At 42.6% G+C, this 17,909-nt stretch overlaps 1 long non-coding RNA gene across 1 annotated transcript; it reads right to left on the reverse strand.

Moving 5' to 3' along the window:
• Positions 1–716: 716 nt before the first annotated feature.
• LOC134480498 (uncharacterized) lies at positions 717–15,980 on the reverse strand. Its single transcript, XR_010054923.1, has 3 exons — positions 15,755–15,980; positions 5,796–6,064; positions 717–1,696 (listed from the first exon to the last, which is right to left on the reverse strand). It is a non-coding gene; the product is annotated as an uncharacterized LOC134480498 (long non-coding RNA).
• Between the last annotated feature and the right edge of the window lie 1,929 nt (positions 15,981–17,909).

Here is a 17,909-nt window from a genome sequence, read left to right on the forward strand (position 1 = left end):
CTGACTTTTGTTAAAGTCATACAGGACAGAAGCATTCCCTGCCTAGTGCTGGGTTCTCATCTCTGTCAGCGACTCACCGGTAGGAACTGTTCACTTGTATGAGCTCCTTGTACCTCTCCATGGCATCACTTATTGAGTTGGTCATCATTTGCATAGCCATCATTCTCATCTCATGTTCAGATTGAAGTATTGGCAATTCGACATGCAGCCTGGGTTAGGTCATGGCCAAAGGAACAAATAATGTTTTGAACTCACGATTTCAGAATTAGGTGAAATGTAAATAAAAATATATAATAAAAAAGTTCAAATTCAAAGAATGGTGGAAGGAAAGAAAATGGCAAAGTCAAAAACCAGACCAAAACCCAACAGTGAGACTCAATCCACAGAAAATATTTCTATGTAAATAAGCAAACATTTGTTTTGAAATAAGGACTCCTTGGAATCCTGAGAGATATGATTCTGCAAAGACTCACTATATAGGAGGGGGCAGAGCCTGAGAGCTGCCTGTTTGGGAATAACAACTGTCAAGACCACAGTGACCCTTTCTAGGTCACAATAAACAATCCCTGGATAGTTAAAAAAATAAAAAACTAAAGATCAAAGCAGGTGAAACAAATTAGGTGAAATCAGACTGTTCTCTCGATTACTTAAACTCAGTATGTACCACATACTTTCTCCTTCAAAGTATTTGTACTCGTTAAGTTTATTATCCTGGGCACAGGACAACAGAGTCACGGTACCAATTTGAGGGACCTGACCTTCAAGAGCTGGCCAGGTGAGCATGATGGAATTGACTAGTTCAGGAAGAAGATTCCTCCAGTCTGTGCCACAGCTTTGGGCCCAAGAGAAAGCTGTGATGACATTTCTCTTGTTTTGAAAGCAGGTATACTCAATCCTTGGTTTCTATTGTTACATGAATTCCCAGAGGGCATAACTAAGTTTGACAGGGAAGAGGATTTATAGCACCTCCTACCCTCGGGAGAGTCCTGGGTGCCACCAAGGTATACAGAAGGAGCAAAGTGCTCGTTTGATTCTGTGGGCCTCCACATACTCATCACTATCATGACCTGCAAACTGTTGATCAAACAAATCCTCAGACCCCATCAAAGGTCCCAGACCTCCTGATCCTGAGTAAAACACCACATATACGTCCACATACATACATAGCAACCCATATCCAAACACACTTAGAATGCCAACTACATCCATGGAGGTGCCATAGAATCAGTGTATAATGAACAAATTCAGAGGAAAGAGTGATGACGTGCAGGCATTTCATTCACACACACAGTTGCAGCAAGGGTGACCAGGTCCTTCTAGCTGTTGACAGAACCAACGCTAATCCAAGAGGCTCAGGGTCAAGTACAAAAGAGGTTGACCCTAAACACACAGCACCTAGCTTATCTCACAAGCAAATGCCTGCCAAATCTCCTTAAAATCCAGGATGAGAGGTGAAACTCTCTCGTGCTATTAGTAAATCTTGAGGTAGCATAGTGAGCGCAAGAAAGTGAACAGGTTACTGGGCATAATGACTACCTGTGGTCCCACTCATCATAGATATAAAGATCCAGGATTTGATAAAGTTCATCCCTCTCGAATTGACACTTCTGGATTTCAAATTTGAGTTCCTCCAGTTCCTTTAGACACTCCTCTTGCTTACTGATGACATTTTGGGATGATGCCTTCCTACCAAAACCTGTAGACAGATAAACCCAAGTGAATTTGCATATTTGATGGCCCATGGGCAGAATAGATCATTCTGAATCCGAAAAGGAGGTTGAGGAAGGGGAAATGGTAGGGACTGGGTGAATCCTTGAAAGAGCAAAAAAGCTTTCTTAAAGGTTGATTCTTAAGCTATGTCCCTCTTCCCAACCTCTAATGCCATACACGTGCCACACTCACTATTACACAAACCCCGGCACAGAAATTTATAATCTGACTGAGACATAAACATCTGCGACATTGTTATCTCATATCAGATGTGGTGCAGATAATCCTGGAGTTCATAATGACTTCATAATGCTTAGCACCATCAAGCTCTAACCAAGTGTGGTCCAGCCCAAAGTGTCTGAGAACTCAATTCATGACTAGGGGTGCATCCTTCCTTGTTCTCGCCATCAGAGACTTATGTAACCTACAGTAATCTAGAGGATGAAGTGCTTCAACTCCCAACCATGGATGGTCACATTGTTAATCTCACAGTGACTCCTCCTGCCAATCATTGACACTCACAGTTAAAAAGCTTCAAGAAAAGACACTGAAGTCTTACCACTTTATGTCTTTCTCTCAAATTAAAGATCAGGAACTCCTGACTCTTGGTTTGCCTTTGAAAAATCCCAACTCTCCTGCTTGTAAGGCCTAGTCTTAGAAGGAACATCTCAAACCTACCTCCTTGAGGATGTTCCCCAACTCTGCCCACGACTCACCAAGCCTTCCCCAGAATGATTTCCTCCTTCCTGTTTCACTAGAGAGGGGGTCAGCTTCCCTCTGACCTGGTGTGGTTTCTCCTTGATCAACACTTTCCTTCCGAAATAGCCTGAGCAGCTGGCGAAACATGCCTGCTTGTGAACCCAAAGGGAACTGAAGTAATATCCCAAAGGCAGTTGGTGTCACCACAACACTGGTGACATCACAACGATTCTAGGGATCTCTTAGATACAATAGAGTGTCCAGTGAATGGCTTACTGGTGATGTCACTGGAAAATTCTATGGCCTACCTACTAACCAGCTCTCCCCACACTGATGAATTTCTGTGGAGACCCTTTCCTCCAGTCTCCCATGTGTCACTGGGAATACCATTTGGCAACCTCTATTTCAGAGCTACATATGCCTCTCTGCTTCATTAGAAGTCAACAATGCTTTTGCTGGGGAGGGTTGCTTACAACCCTGAATTGGAGAACAGATTTTTCTTAGCACCCAAATCTCTAGGGACCAAGGAGGAGGGAGATTTTTCTTAAAAGTAAATCTACTACTCGAGACAATGCATGTGACATGTACTTCGATTCCTAAGCTTTTCCCTTTTTCTGGAGGCCAATATATTTCTTCTATACCTCTGAGTGTATAAAACCTGGAAATATTTGCTTACTGTGCAGTCCTTGACAGCTGACATTGTTTCCATTTACATATCCATGTATTTCACAAAATCAATGGTCTATAATCCTATTTTTTTTGCAATAAAAACTCCTTTTCCTTGGGATCATAGGGATCAACTACAGGGCATATAAAAAATAATAAATTTCTGTCCGTTTTATATATAAAGTAGGGCATCCTCCCTTTCTCAAATATAACAAGACAATTAAATTGGACATCAGTGAGCAAATGTCAACTTGGACCTTGTGTTACTACATTGTAACTATATAGCCATCACTTCTCCAATATCATTCTTCCTGAATAGACAAGTCTAGGCATGAGGATGTTGGGGACTACACCATGATCTTTTACGTGTAGCAAACATAAGAATCAGGAGGATGGAAAGGGAGTGGAATGGCCTGAGTTCAGGTTGAACCTCAATTTTAATGGGTCCATAAGTTCAGGAGGGAGTCCATTTGGCATTGTGATATATGGATTCTGTTTTCTTATCCTTGGTGTTATAATTCCACCTGAATGTGTGCTATAATGCCACCCAACCTCACAGATGTAAGAGTGAAAATCATGTCTGACCTTTCTGGGAAGAACTCTGCCTTTTACTACCATCTGGAGTTATACAACATCACTATACAAAGCTCAGAAGAGAGGGGTGCAGATGTACGGCCCTTAGAAGTTGAGGATCTTTTCTTCTGATTAGGGCACTTATGTGTCCTATGTACTTTTTCCCTTGCTCTTTTACTAATGGTGGCTGACTTCTTTCCTGGCCTGAGGTAAACTGGAGTCCAATCTTTTGGATTACTGAACCTTCTATTTTTGAGATGACAGTCCCACCAAGGGTCCTACTTCATACAGAAGTTATGAATAAGTCTCAGGGGCTGGAGTAAGTTAAAAACGTCTGTGACAACAAAGAACTGATTAAGAAAACAAGAGCCCAGCTGCTCATCAAGATCACAGTTGTATGATAGTAAGAAAATGTGAATAGGGCATCAGGTGAAAAGATAAATTAATTAGGAGGTCACAGGCCTAGAAGGGGTAGCCTTTGCTCTCAGTGGAGCTGCCATTCTTTCTGCCATTCCTCGCCCTCTGCCACAGGACCAGAGACTTCCCCATACAACTGGCTGGCCTTGCCAAAGACCTGGCAGGGCTTCTCCCTGTAGAATAGGACACATAGAGTCCTTGAGGACTCAACAAGAGGTCTCCTCCACACAGGTTCCTTGTTGTCAAAGGGAAATGTTCCTGCAGAATCCTGCCATGGCAGCAGGAATTTCAACCTGGCTGCTCTTGGTCCAGCTCACTGGATGCAGGCCTGAGGCCCAGGGGTATCTGGGGAAAGGAGCAGCACGCACTACCTCACAGCTCTCTCTTTGTTGGATGCAACTGCTAGGACTGTGATGGGATTTTTGTTTCTTTATGTGTTTTATCAGAAATACCTACAAAGCTGATTAAAGTTGCAACATGCCTTCATACCCAGATTGCAGAATGTTTTTACATCGTTGTTGTTCCTGTTTTATGTTTGGATTTTGTTCTTTAATCCCCTCAGGAAATTTCCCTGTGCTTAGAATATTAAGCACATGCTCGGGAGGGATCGATTATTCAAGTTCGGCAAAGCTTTTGTTCTCACCATCACTCCACAGATGATGCCATTACTTACTTTGAAATAAGAAAACAGTTATAGAGAAGTAAATTAACCTGTAAGCTATCAAAGAAGAAACACATCATGATTGTGGAATGGCACCCCAGTATTTTGTATTTCCGAAGTCATTTTTATTTTAAATTTTTTATTGGATTTTTTTGGGTACATTTCATCTTTTTTAAATCCTTAAAGGTATCTTTTATTCCTCTCGTCCCATTTACAAGGTGGAATTTCACCTGTGATTGTTAGTCCAGATGGTTTGGTCAATGGCTTAGACATCACCCTGGCCTAGTTTCCTTGGCATAAGCTGAGTTAGAAGCAGACTCAAAGGTTCAGGACCAACAAATAATGAATTCCACTACATCTGGATACCTAGCCTCACAGCCAGGAAGGGACTGGATTTCCATTCACTATTTAAAAAAAGATGCAGTTCATTAACATGTAAAAAATTTCTCAAGTATATTAAAGTGTTTACCATGGTCATACAGTTTTTCAAATACCTGGCATTCATCTTTTTCCAAAACCTAAAATTTCTTTCTTATTCACATCTTTTGATTATTTTTTGGTATTAGTATCATTTTTTTAAATTTCAGTTTTTTTTACTAGATATATATGTTTTATTCAAACGTTATTCCCTTTCCCAGCTTTTGGTCCATAAGCACCCCTGCCGTGACCTCTCCCATATGTATGGTCCCCCAATCCATGCCACTTAGAAACCCCTTCCCGGACATTCCACTGCACTGAGGGTCCCACCTTGTTAAGAACAAGGGCTTCCCCTTCCACAGGTGCCCCAACAAGGCTATTCTCTCCTACATATGCAGTTGGACCCCTGGGTCAGTCCATGTATAGTCTTTTGCTAGTGGTTTATTTGGTTGGCATTGCTGTTCTTATGGGGTTGCAAGCCCTTCAGCTCTTTGAATCCTTCCTCTAATTCCCATAAAGTGCATCCTATTCTCAGTTCAGTAGTTTACTGCTAGCAATGACCTCTTTATTTGACATGCTCTGGATGTGTCTCTCAGGGGAGATGTATATCCGGTCCCTTACAGTAAGCACTTTTTAGCTTCATCAATCTTACCTAGTTTTGGTGGCTGTATACATATGGGCCACATGTGGGGCAGACTCTGAATGGCTGTTCCTTCAGTCTCTGCTTTAGATTTGGCCTCCATATCCCCTCCTATGGATATTTTTGTTCCCCATTTTAAGAAGGAGTGGGAGCATCTGCACTTTGGTCATCCTCCTTCTTGAGTTTCCTGAGATCTGTTGATTGCATCTTGGGTAATTCGAGGTTTTGGTCAATATCTACTTATCAATGAGTGCATACTGTCAACGAGGGGTGTTCAGTACCTGGAAGAGAATGAGGGACAAGAGATGTGACGAAGGACTCCAAGACAAGTGTCTGATCAAGGCGACAATTTTATTTTTCCCCAAGGCTGAATTTGTACCATAAAAAGGGTAACAGAGAGAGGGGGGAAGTAAGAAACATTTACCCACGATAAGGACACAATATTCGTGTGGTCAGAGAATTGGCTGGTGTTGACAGGTTGTCAGAAAGGTCACGGGTTTTTCATATCTATTAGTCAGCAGGATGTTGGTTTTTCAGAAAGGTTACAGGTCATGACATTGGGTATCTTAATGTCACACGTTATCATATGATTATTCATCTTGACCACCACATTTGTATTAGTCTTCGGCAGCTGGCTGGCGATTTTCCATGAACCCAGGCATACTTAATGCTCACCATAATAATAACATCAATAATGGAGGGCTTCATGGCCATCGCTCCCAAGAGCATACCAAGTGTGTTTTTCTGTGATAGGGTTACCTCACTGTGGATGATATTTTCTAGTTCTTTCCATTTGCCTATGAATTGAACGTTTTCATTGTTTTTGATAGCTGAGTGGTACTCCATTGTGTAGATGTACCACATTTTTCGAATAAATTCCTCTGTTGAAGGGCATCTGGGTTCATTCCAGCTTCTGGCTAATATGAATAAGGCTGCTATGAACATAGTGGATCATATGTGTTGTTGTATGTTGGAGTATCTTTTGGGTACATGCCCAGGACAGGTATAGCTGTGTGCCTTGGTAGTGCAATGTCCAATTTTACAGGAACGTTCAGACTGATTTCCAGAGTTCTTGTACCAGTTTGCCATCCCAGCAACAATGGAAGAGTGTTCCTCTTTCTCCACATCCTCGCCAGCATCTGTTGTCACCTGATTTTTTGATCTTAGACATCCTGACTGGTGTGAGGTGGATTCTTAGGGTTGTTTTGATTTGCATTTCCCTGATGACTAAGGATATTGAGCATTTCTTTAGGTGCTTTTCAGCTATTCTATATTCCTCAGCTGAGAATGTTTTCTTTAACTGTGAACCCCATTTATTAACAGGGGTGTTTGGCTCTCTGTACTCTAACTTCTTCTGTTTTGTGTATACTTTGGATATAAGCCCTCCATCAGATGCAGGATTGGTAAAGATTTTTTCCCAATCTGTGGGTTGCCTTTTTGTCCTAATGACACTGTCCTTTGCCTTACAAAAGCTTTTCAGTTTTATGAGGTCCCATTTGTCGATTCTTGATCTTAATGCATAAGCCACTGGTATTTTGTTCAGGAAATTTTCCTTAGTGCTCATGTCTTCGAGACTCTTCCCTACTTTTTATCCATTACTTTTAGTGTATCTGGTTTGATGTGGAGGTCCTTGATCCACTTGGACTTAAGCTTTGTACAGGGTAATAAGAATGGGTCAACTTGCATTCTTTTACATGTTGACCTCCAGTTGATCCAGCACCATTTGTTAAAAATACTATCTTTCTTCCATTGGATGTTTTACCTCCTTTGTCAAAGATCAAATGACCATAGGTGTGTGGGTTCTTTTCTGTGTCTTCAATTATGTTCCACTGATCTGCCTGTCGGTATGCCAATACCATACAAACTATTGCTCTGTAATACTGCTTGAGGTCAGAGATGGTGATTCCCCCAGAAGTTCTTTTATTGTTGAGTATAGTTTTGCTATCCTGGGTTTTATGGTATACCAAATGATGGCAAATTGCACTTTCTACCTTTATAAAGAATTGAGTAGGAATATTGTTGGTGATGGCATTGAATCTGTAGATTGCCTTTGGCAAAATGGTCATTTTTTACCATATTCATCCTGCCAATCTATGAGCATGGGAAATCTTTCCATCTTCTGAGACCTTCTTCAATTTCTTCAGAGATTTGAAGTTCTTGTCATACAGATTTTTTACTTGCTTGGTTCAAGTAACAGCAAGTTATTTTATATTATTTGGGACTATTGTGAAGGGTGCCATTTCCCTAATTTCTTTCTCAGCCTGTTTAACCTTTGAGTAGAGGAAGAATACTGAATTGTTTGGGTTAATATTATACTCGGACAGTTTGCTGAAGTTGTTGATCAGGTTAAGTAGTTCTCTGGTAGAATTTTGGTGTTGCTTAAGTAGACTATCATATCATCTTCAAATATTAGTGTTTTGACTTCATCCCTTCTATTTTTTTCCCTTTGACCTACTTTCATTGTTTGATTGCTATGGCTAGGACGTTAAGTACCATATTGAAAAAGTAGGGAAAGAGTGGGCAGCCTTGTCTAGTCCCTGATTTTAGTGGGATTCCTTCAATATTCTAAGTTTAGTTTGATGTTAGGTACAGGTTTGATGTATTTTGCATTTTCCTATATTTAGATTCAGGCCTTCAATTCCTGATCTTTCCAGGACTTTATTAATGAAAGGGTAATGAATTTTGTCAAATAATTTCTCAGCATCTAATGAAATGATCATGTGGTTTTGGCTTTGTTTATATGATGAATTTCGGTGATGGACTTCTGTATATTAAACCATCCCTGCATCCTTGCCATGAGGCCTACTTGACCATGATGGATGATTGTTTGGATGCGTTCTTGGATTCAGTTTGCAAGAATTTTATTGAGCATTTTGATCAATATTCATAAATAAAATAGGTCTGAATTTCTCTATCTTTGTTGTATCTTTGTGTGGTTTAGGTATAAGAGTAATTGTGGCTTCATAGAAGGAGTTTGGTAGTGCTCTGTCTGTTTCTATTTTGCGGAATAGTTTGGACAGTATTGGTATGAAGTCTTCTATGAAGGTCTGATAGAATTCTGCACTAAATCCATCTGATCCTGGGCTCTTTTTGGATGGGAGATGTTTATTAGCAGTTTCTATGTCTTTATGAGTTATGGGGTTGTTTCGATGGTTTATTTGTTCCTGATTTAACTGTGGTACCTGGTATCTGTATAGAAAATTGTCCATTTCCTCCACATTCTCCAGTTTTGTTGAATATATGTTTTTGTAGTAGGATCTGATGATCTTCTTAATTTCTTCAGATTTTGTTGTTATGTCTCCCTTTTATTTCTGATTTTATTAATTCGGATACACTCTGTGACCTCTGGTTAATATAGCTAAGCGTTTATGTATCTTGTTGATTTTCTCAAAGAACCAGCTCCTGGGTTTGCTGATTCTTTTGATACTAGGTTTTGTTTCTTCTTGTTTGATTTCAGCCCTGAGTTTGATTATTTCCTGCCTTCTACTCCTCTAGGGTTTATTTAATTTTTTCTAGAGCTTTTAGGTGTGCTGTCAAGCTGCTGACATATGCTCTCTCTTGTTTCTTTTTGCAGTCATACAGAGCTATGTGTTTTCCTCTTAGCGCTGCTTTTATTGTGTCCCATAAGTTTCGGTATGTTGTATCTTCATTTTCATTAAATTCGAAGAAGTCTTTAATTTCTTTCTTATGTCTCCAATGACCAAGTTGTCATTGACTTCAACTTCCATGTATATGTGGGCTTTCTGTCCTATTTGTTGTTATTGATCAGCAGCCTTAGTCCGTGGTTTTTTGATAGGATGCATGGGGTTATTTCTATCTTCCTGTATCTGTTGAGGCCTGTTTTGTGACCGATTATATGGTCAATTTTGTAGAAGGTACAATGGGATGCTGAGAAGAAGGTATATCCTTTGGTTTTAGGGTGGAGTGTTCTATATATATATATATGTTAAATCCATTTGTTTCATAACCTGTTAGTCTTTCTGTGTCTCTGTTTAATTTCTGTTTCCCTTATCTGTACATTGATGAAAGTGGTGTGTTTAAATTTCCTACTATTATTGTTTGTGGTGCAATGTATGATTTTTTTGAGCTTTAGAAAGGTTTCTTATTGTTTAGGGACACAACTGCTATATACTTGACAAATATAGCAATCACCCAGAACATCCGTAGAAAGCATGTGACTGTTGGCCACATGAGGATGAGTTTCTTTCAAAGATCATCATGATTTTTGGTAAGATCTTCTCTGTAATTGGTGGCATGGCTTCCCACAAACATGGTCCAGTTGTCTAGAATCTCCTCCTTGGTCAGCATCTCATCCTTGTTTTTATCTGACTCATACACTAGATGCTGGGCCTCAGCCTGTGCATGGTCATAGTCCTGAGGGAGGATCCAATGGTGAATCTCATCCTAATCCAGTTCCCCATCCTTGTTCAGATTTGGGAAATCATTGAACTGCTCCCCAGACAAAACCCAGTAGGTCTCAGGGCAATTGTCTTCGTGAGAAAAAGATGTCCACAATGTACTCATCCTGGTCCACAAAACCATCCCTGTTCTTGTCGATATTCCCCAGCGTTTCCAGAACTACAATCTCCTTCATATGTTCTAAATCCTCTTAGTGCAGAAAAGCAATGAACCCGTACTGAGTAGCTGTCAGGTCACCGTCAAGGCCTTAAACCTCCTCTCATCTCGTGGAGGCAACTTTTTAAAGTTGTGATGATCAGAGCTATCTTGGAATTCAGCAAGGTTTCCCAGGTAGTAGCCATAGGTAGCCTGCTGGTATTCTTCCCAGGAGATTTTTCATCTATGTCCCTATCATAATCCTTCCAGAGTTTAGCCACATTTTGGTTGATGTATCTTTTCTGTACCTGTTTGATCCAAACTTTCAGATCCTCAGTAGTAACAAGGCTGCCTTCATCACTGTCAATTGGATCAACAATTTTCCCCAACTACTCCTGCTCTCGTCCAGGATTAGCTATCACAGGTCTTGGAGTCCTCCTTGCCCAGGAAGACCTCATGATCGTACAGGAAGCTGTGCTTATTCTCTGGTGGCCACTGGCCCTGCTCTGAATCGGGACAAACCATGTGCTCCTTGCTTATCATGCTCTTGGCCATGAACGCCAGGACCAGTGCCAGCAGCAGCCCATGGAGAGTCCCAGGCTGACACCATGCACCACAGTTGCGATCAAAGGGAGGCAGCAGGGAAGTAGGGGCTCAGAGCACCTTATCCGCTGTCCCTTCCCCAGAGAGGGCTTTTGTTACATTTCAAACGTTATACGTTTTCCTGGTTTCCACAAAACCCCTTATAAAACCCCCTCCCCCTTCTACTATGAGGGTGTTACCACACCCACCCAAACACCCAGGCCTATCTGCCTCCCTGTTCTGGTTTCCCCTACACTGGGGCATCAAGCCTTGACAAGACCAAGGGCTTCTCCTCCCATTTGTGCCCAAGAAGGCCATCCTCTTCTACATATGCAGCTGTAGCCATGGGTCTGTCCATGTGTACTCTTTGGATGGTGGTTTCGGTCCTGGGAGCTCTGGGTGTTTCTTAGTGTTGTTCTTATGGGGCTGTAAACCCCTTCAGCTCCCTCAATCCTTTCTCTTACTCCTCCATTGGGGACCCTGCTCTCAGTTGAATGGTTGGCTGCAAGTATCTGCCTCTGTATTTGTCATGCTATTTACCCCACTCTTTTGAGCAGATCACCACAGAGCAATGAAGATGTATTGTCTTGGCGTGATGATGTACAGACAAATAGATGATTTCTCAATTCTTATGATGGTTCTATAAGAATTCCTAAAATTAGATTAGTAATTTTAAGCTCCTTTATAATGGGACAGCTATTATGTTTTCTCTGGTAATCAAAATTGCATTGAGAACTCTTCCTTCTTAAAGTTTCATGAGTGAATTGCTTCTGCAATACCAAGCAGGCATCTACAAATTAGAACCCATGCTAAGAGGGTACAAACCAATTAACCAAAGTTCATAAAAAGAGAACTAATGATTTACTATAGGTGCGAGGACTGAACGTAAATAATTGACTGGATTTGCCTATAGGCAATTTCACTTATTCTTTTCTCATAAAAATTACAGCTTTTAACTCTCCATGAACATGCAGAGCCAGTGACAGATGGTGACGGTTTATCCTGATGATTACTCTTCATGGATATGCATGTAAACATTCTCTGTCGTAAACTGATTATCCAACTTATGATTTGAATTCCTGTGCAAACTTGTGGTGAACTTTTCACCATGTGATGCTGTGTTCAGAAAGATATACAAATGCTGAGGACAAAGAGAGAGAAAGCTTTTTAGACAGAACTGAACTGAAGAGAACAGAACTCAAGAAGAACTTAGAAGTAAAGGCATAGCGTTGAGAGTAAGGCATTGAGAGTAAGGAAATTATTGTGTCATAAGAGCAAGAGGAAAGGAGATAAGAAGAAGAGAGCAAGGAGAACCTTATAAGTCAAACTTTATGGAGGCAAACCTTTGTAGAAATTTTAGGAAAACTGAAGAACTTATAAATAAAGGTTAAAATCACTGCTCTTCAGTCTTCAGCCTGGCTCACTGGCTAGCCTGTGCTCTTCAGTCAGACTCACTGGCTAGCCTCTGCTCTTCAGTCAGGCTCACTGGCTAGCCTCTGCTCTTCAGTCAGGCTCACTGGCTAGCCTCTGCTCTTCAGTCAGGCTCACTGGCTAGCCTCTGCTCTTCAGCCTGGCTCAATGGCTAGCCTCTGCTCTTCAGCCTGGCTCAATGGCTAGCCTCTGCTCTTCAGTCAGGCTCACTGGTTAGCCTCTGTTCTTCAGTCAGCCTCACTGGCTAGCCTCTGCTCTTCAGTCAGGCTCACTGTCTACCCTGTGCTCTTCAGTCAGGCTCACTGTCTACCCTGTGCTCTTCAGTCAGGTTCCCTGGCTAGCCTCTGCTCTTCAGTCAGGCTCAATGGCTAGCCTCTGCTCTTCAGTTAGGCTCACTGGCTAGCCTCTGCTCTTCAGTCAGGCTCACTGGCTAGCCTCTGCTCTTCAGCCTGGCTCACTGGCTAGCCTCTGCTCTTCAGTCAGACTCACTGGCTAGCCTGTGCTCTTCAGCCTGGCTCACTGCCTAGACTCTGCTTTTCAGCTGGGCTCACTGGCTAGCCTCTGCTCTTCAGTCAGGCTCACTGGCTAGCCTCTGCTCTTCAGCTAGGCTCACTGGCTAGCCTCTGCTCTTCAGTCAGGTTCACTGTCTAGCCTCTGCTATTCAGTTACGCTCACTGGCTAGACTCTGCATCTCAGCTGGGCTCACTGGCCTATGGGGCCCTAGCACATCGCTTAACCATCTGCTCATGATTGCCTGACCACACTGACCACCTGACCGCCCTGACTTCTTAAAGTCATTCTCTAGAAAGAGCAAAAGAAACCAAAGAGAAACACCACAGCAAACTTTTCCCATGGGCTCTGCTTTAACCTTAAGTGCTTTCATTATTTCTTTAAAAGAGTGAAATATAATTTCGGCTATTCATATGGCCAAGAGAGCTGTGCAGTAGTCATTGCTTTAGGGAATTTGGTGCTAAATCAAAAGATTCCTTTATTCTATCACGATGTTATCTGTATGCTGTAAGATGTATGTTTAGAAAACACAACACCAAATTCCTAAAATCTAGATGTTTTAAGACATCAGCTCATGGAGAAACATAACTGCTTCCTATCTAGACTGGGCTTTTTTGCTATACTGCAGGTACAATCAATTTTCCACACTACTTCCATGATTTTCAAGAATGATTAAGAGAAAAATAAGTTGAACATAATGGCCAGAAAGGGGGTTCTGTCAAGTTGTCTTATGTGGGACAAGATACCAAGCTGTAACTGGTCAACCTAAAACCACCTGTTCCCAAAACTAGCAGAACTTACAGAAAATACATACTTTCTTATCACACGTCCTCCCCAATGGTCAGTGATTTAATGAGCACCTACTACGATCCTAGCACTGTGCATCTAAGTGTGTAATGGTGAATAAAAAAACTTAATAAAAAGCCTCATTAAGGAATAAAGAAAAATGAAACATAACTTTGAAACTCAGAATTCAATATAAGCAAAACCACCATTTCTTCAACTGGTGATTTCTGAAAACTTCATCATTTTTTCCATGGGCTTCTATAGTAATGATACTGAGTCTTAATTGGTAAATCACAAAACGCAAGTCACTCTTCTTTCTTGGCTCCCACAACTGTCAAAGGGAACAACACTGTCGCTGTCCATTGTGCTTCCCTATCAATCCTGCTATGGATGGTAATGAATTCCAGTCTTTTCAATGTGAAAACAGGCCACCACTTGAGGGCAAAGATTATTAAAATTACCCAAACCGGTATATTCTCTAAAATTTTCACATAGCATTTTACTGATATCACAATGTAAATTCACCACAAATATTTAACCAATGAAAATATTGAATAGCTCTGCAAATAGGAGCGATAATCATATATACTTGAAAACAACTATTATGGAAACAAAGGACGTACTAGGAGAAAAGATACATCACTAAAAGCTACACAAGCAGCAAAAAAGACACTACATTTCTTGGTTTAAAAGTTAGGTGATACACTTGATCTTTAAAGACAGGCAATATACTTGATCTTTAAGCCCTTCAACTGTGCCCTGTCCACATAGAAACTGCAGTAGATGACAATCTTTTGTAAGATTTATTTATTTATATGTGAGACAATGCAGCTGTCTTCAGACACACCAGAAGAGGGCATCAGTACTCATTACAGATGGTTGTGAGCCACCATGTGGTTGCTGGCATTTGAACTCAGGACCTCTGGAAGAACACTTGGTGCTCTTACCCATTGAGTCATCTCTCCAGCCCTCACAACAGCCTCTCTTACACAGCATCACAGTGGTCTATTTCACTAGATGGCTCCAGGGTGATAACAGAGAAACTTTCACAGTTCCTGAGCACTTCTGAGTTCAAACACCACCAGTGCCAACTCTGTGCTGTTGGCACATTCTGACCTGTCTCCTAAGGGTTGTCAGCCACAAAAGGGACGGGTTAGCACCAGACAGCATTCACTGCCCAATCCTAAAAACCCCCTCGATTCTGAAAAAGCCACATTCCATGCTTGCTCCATATTTGAGGAAGTCAAATGGTTGATCTGGCTCAAGGCTCTACTTTTCTTAGCTCATCAACTTTCTTTTTCCACTTCTTGTCACAAGAAGTATTTTTTTATGCTGCAACTACACTGCAGTCTTTGAAGGAAACCACCATCAACTCTGGGTGCCACCTCTTGAAATTTAAAATTCACAAAACAATTCATGGCTTTCTAATCAGCACCATGGAAAATGAACAACAACAAGCAAAACCATTCCAAAGGAACTTACTGATCTGAAGGTCTGCTCATAGCAGGTAGGAAAGAATTAAATTATGCAGAACTGTAATCTCTCAGAGCTTTGGAGGCTAAAAAAGAGGAAATCTCTGTTTATGTTCCCTTTCTCCGAGTAATTGAAGGAGGGTATTTTGCATCCTCCAAATACAATTTCTTGCAAGGGGCAACCAATTACAAAGTAGATCAGAAGAAATCTATTAAATAATACATTCATTGCCTAAGGTTTTTAGAAAATATTTTCCCTTGATCCCAGGCCTTTAACATACATTAGAAACATTACAGGGATGTGCCCCCAGGCTAAGCTGCCTCTGAAAAGCCTGTCCTGCCCTGGCAGGTACAGGCCATTTAATTCCAAGTCATCTGGAGAGGTGTGACAACCCCAAGTTGCTGTGGGGATGTCTGAGCACAGCTCTCATGCACACTCCAGATTACCTCTCCATTCTTTCTCAATGCCATGGGCTTTCCAATCCCTGCTTCAGCTCTCCATACATTCCTGAACCCTCCCTTCCCCTACCTAGTGGGCTCACTTTGCATTGCCTCCTTCTGCCATGGCTTTCCCAGGGCGCGGAGGGGGGGGGGGGGCAGAACCAGTCCAAGGAGGGGAGCAGGTCTCCTACCTACCTTGACGATGCTGCTCTTAAGGTGCAGCCCGCCCTGCTTGCTCCTTGCTGTCCCTGGGGACCAGACCGGAGGTCGGGCTAGGGGTCTGCGCGAGCGCCAGGCCTCGAGGTCCCCTGGCAGGGCTGGCCTGGGCTTCTTCCTTGGACACTGCTAGGCTGTAGTCTCAGTTGGAAACCCCGTCGCTGTCATAGCGCGCCCTCCGGTGGCCGAGGTGACGCCCAACGCCGCTAAGGCCCCCTTCCCTGGCCGCATCTTCTGCTTTTTCTTTTCTTTTCTTCTTTCTCTTTTGGTCGCGATGTGGCGCCTGCGAAGAGCTCGCCTCCAGGAAGGAGGACATCGTGCAGGCAGATTCACCTCTGGGCCCTGCCGGGGTCGGAGAGGGAGAGAGAGGAGTCAGCTTGGGAGGTGGCGCCCTGGCTGCTGGCACCTGCTGATGGAAAACTCGCCCAGGCACACGCGCTGCTGCCTGCGCCAAATATAACGCGGGCGCCCCGTCCCCTCAGGCCCCGCGCTCACCCACGAGCTCCGCGTGCCCTGAGGCCCGGCTCGGGCGCGGTCGAGCTGCGGGGTGGGAAGGACACGTGTGCCCACTCCACGGTGCAGGCAACTCGGGGAAGCAGGACACGGGGAGGCGTGTGGTGTGGATCTCCGGGCTCCGCCCAGGCCCGTCAGACCCCCTCAGTGCTCTGAGGAGGCGCAGGGCGGCTTCTGTGGCCCCCAGGCCCAACATAACCTAACCGCGGCCATCGCCTGCGGAGCTTCCAGCTGCCCCAGGCTTGAGGCTTGGGCATGGTGATTGTGGTTGCCACTCTCCTAGGCCAGCTCAGCAGGGTGCAAGCCACCACCTGCTGTCCTCACCTGAAGGCATCCTGATGGGGCTGAGATCCCAGATCCAGCAGGCCAGCCTCAGGGCACTGGGCCATGGTCTTGGCTCTGCACCTTGTTGCCAGCCCCTCATACATATGGCAGCATCACACATATGGCAGCATCACACATATGGCTCCTACAAACCGCCACTAATTACCATTTGGACATTCCATCACAGTGTTCTCAAGAAGAAAGATTGTAAACAAACAGAAATAGAATGAAATTTAAAATCTTTTTTATCAGGCTGGAGAGATGGCTTGGTGGTTAAGAGCCCTGCTTCTCCAGTGCTCCCAAGTTCAATTCCCAGCAACCACATGGTGACAGACAACTATCTGTAGTGGGATCCAATGCCCTCTTCTGTCTGAAGCTCTCTTCTGACATGCAGGCACACTCGCAGAGTGTTCATGTACATAAATAAATAAATCTTTAAAAATAAAACCTTCTAATCAGTTAATGTATCTACATCTAGAAGCTAGAAAAGGGTCACAGCAATATTAAAAATAATTCAGAAATGGTAAAGGGATGTACGAGAGTCACAAAATTCACTGGGCAAGATGGTGTATGCCTGGAATCCCAGCACTCACAAGGCTGAGGTAGGTGGATTGCCTTGAGTTCAAGCCTAGACTAAAGTGTGAGACCTTGTATTAGAAAACAAAACAATTGGGGAGGGGATGGAGAGAGAGACAGAGAGACAGAGAGACAGAGAGACAGAGAGACAGAGAGACAGAGAGACAGAAAGACAGAGAAGGACGGAGAGGGTGACAGAGACAGAGAGCCAGCGCCAGAGAGAGACAGAAACAGAGAGAGACATCGATGTCATTTCCTGCACTGATGACAAGCTACTGAAGAATGTGAATGTCTCCTACCAAGCACTGAGATAATGCTAATGACAGAATGGGTTTCTTATTAAGATATCATCAACTGTAGATGGAAAAGTAAAGGAATGTATAATAAATAAAAGAGAAATCCTAAATTTGGAAAGCCTAAATTTAGAAGACTGTATAAGTTTAAGTCATAGGGGAGGGGATGAGAAGATGTGGGGGAGAGAATAACCAGAATAAATTATATATGTGTATGAAAATGTTAACTAAGAGCAACCAATGAAGTGAGAAGAGCAGGTTTATTTTACGGTGAAATTGAGTTCCCATATGATACTATATAACATTTTTTAAATTGATTATATGAATTATCTGCAATAAAAAATCAATTGTTATTAAAGATGTGGTTGTGTTCATATTAATTTCAAGTGTTTTAAATTCTTTTTATTTATTTGCTTATTTATTGATTA

This window comes from Rattus norvegicus, chromosome 9, assembly GCF_036323735.1.
Source record: "Rattus norvegicus strain BN/NHsdMcwi chromosome 9, GRCr8, whole genome shotgun sequence".
Lineage (NCBI taxonomy): Eukaryota > Metazoa > Chordata > Mammalia > Rodentia > Muridae > Rattus > Rattus norvegicus.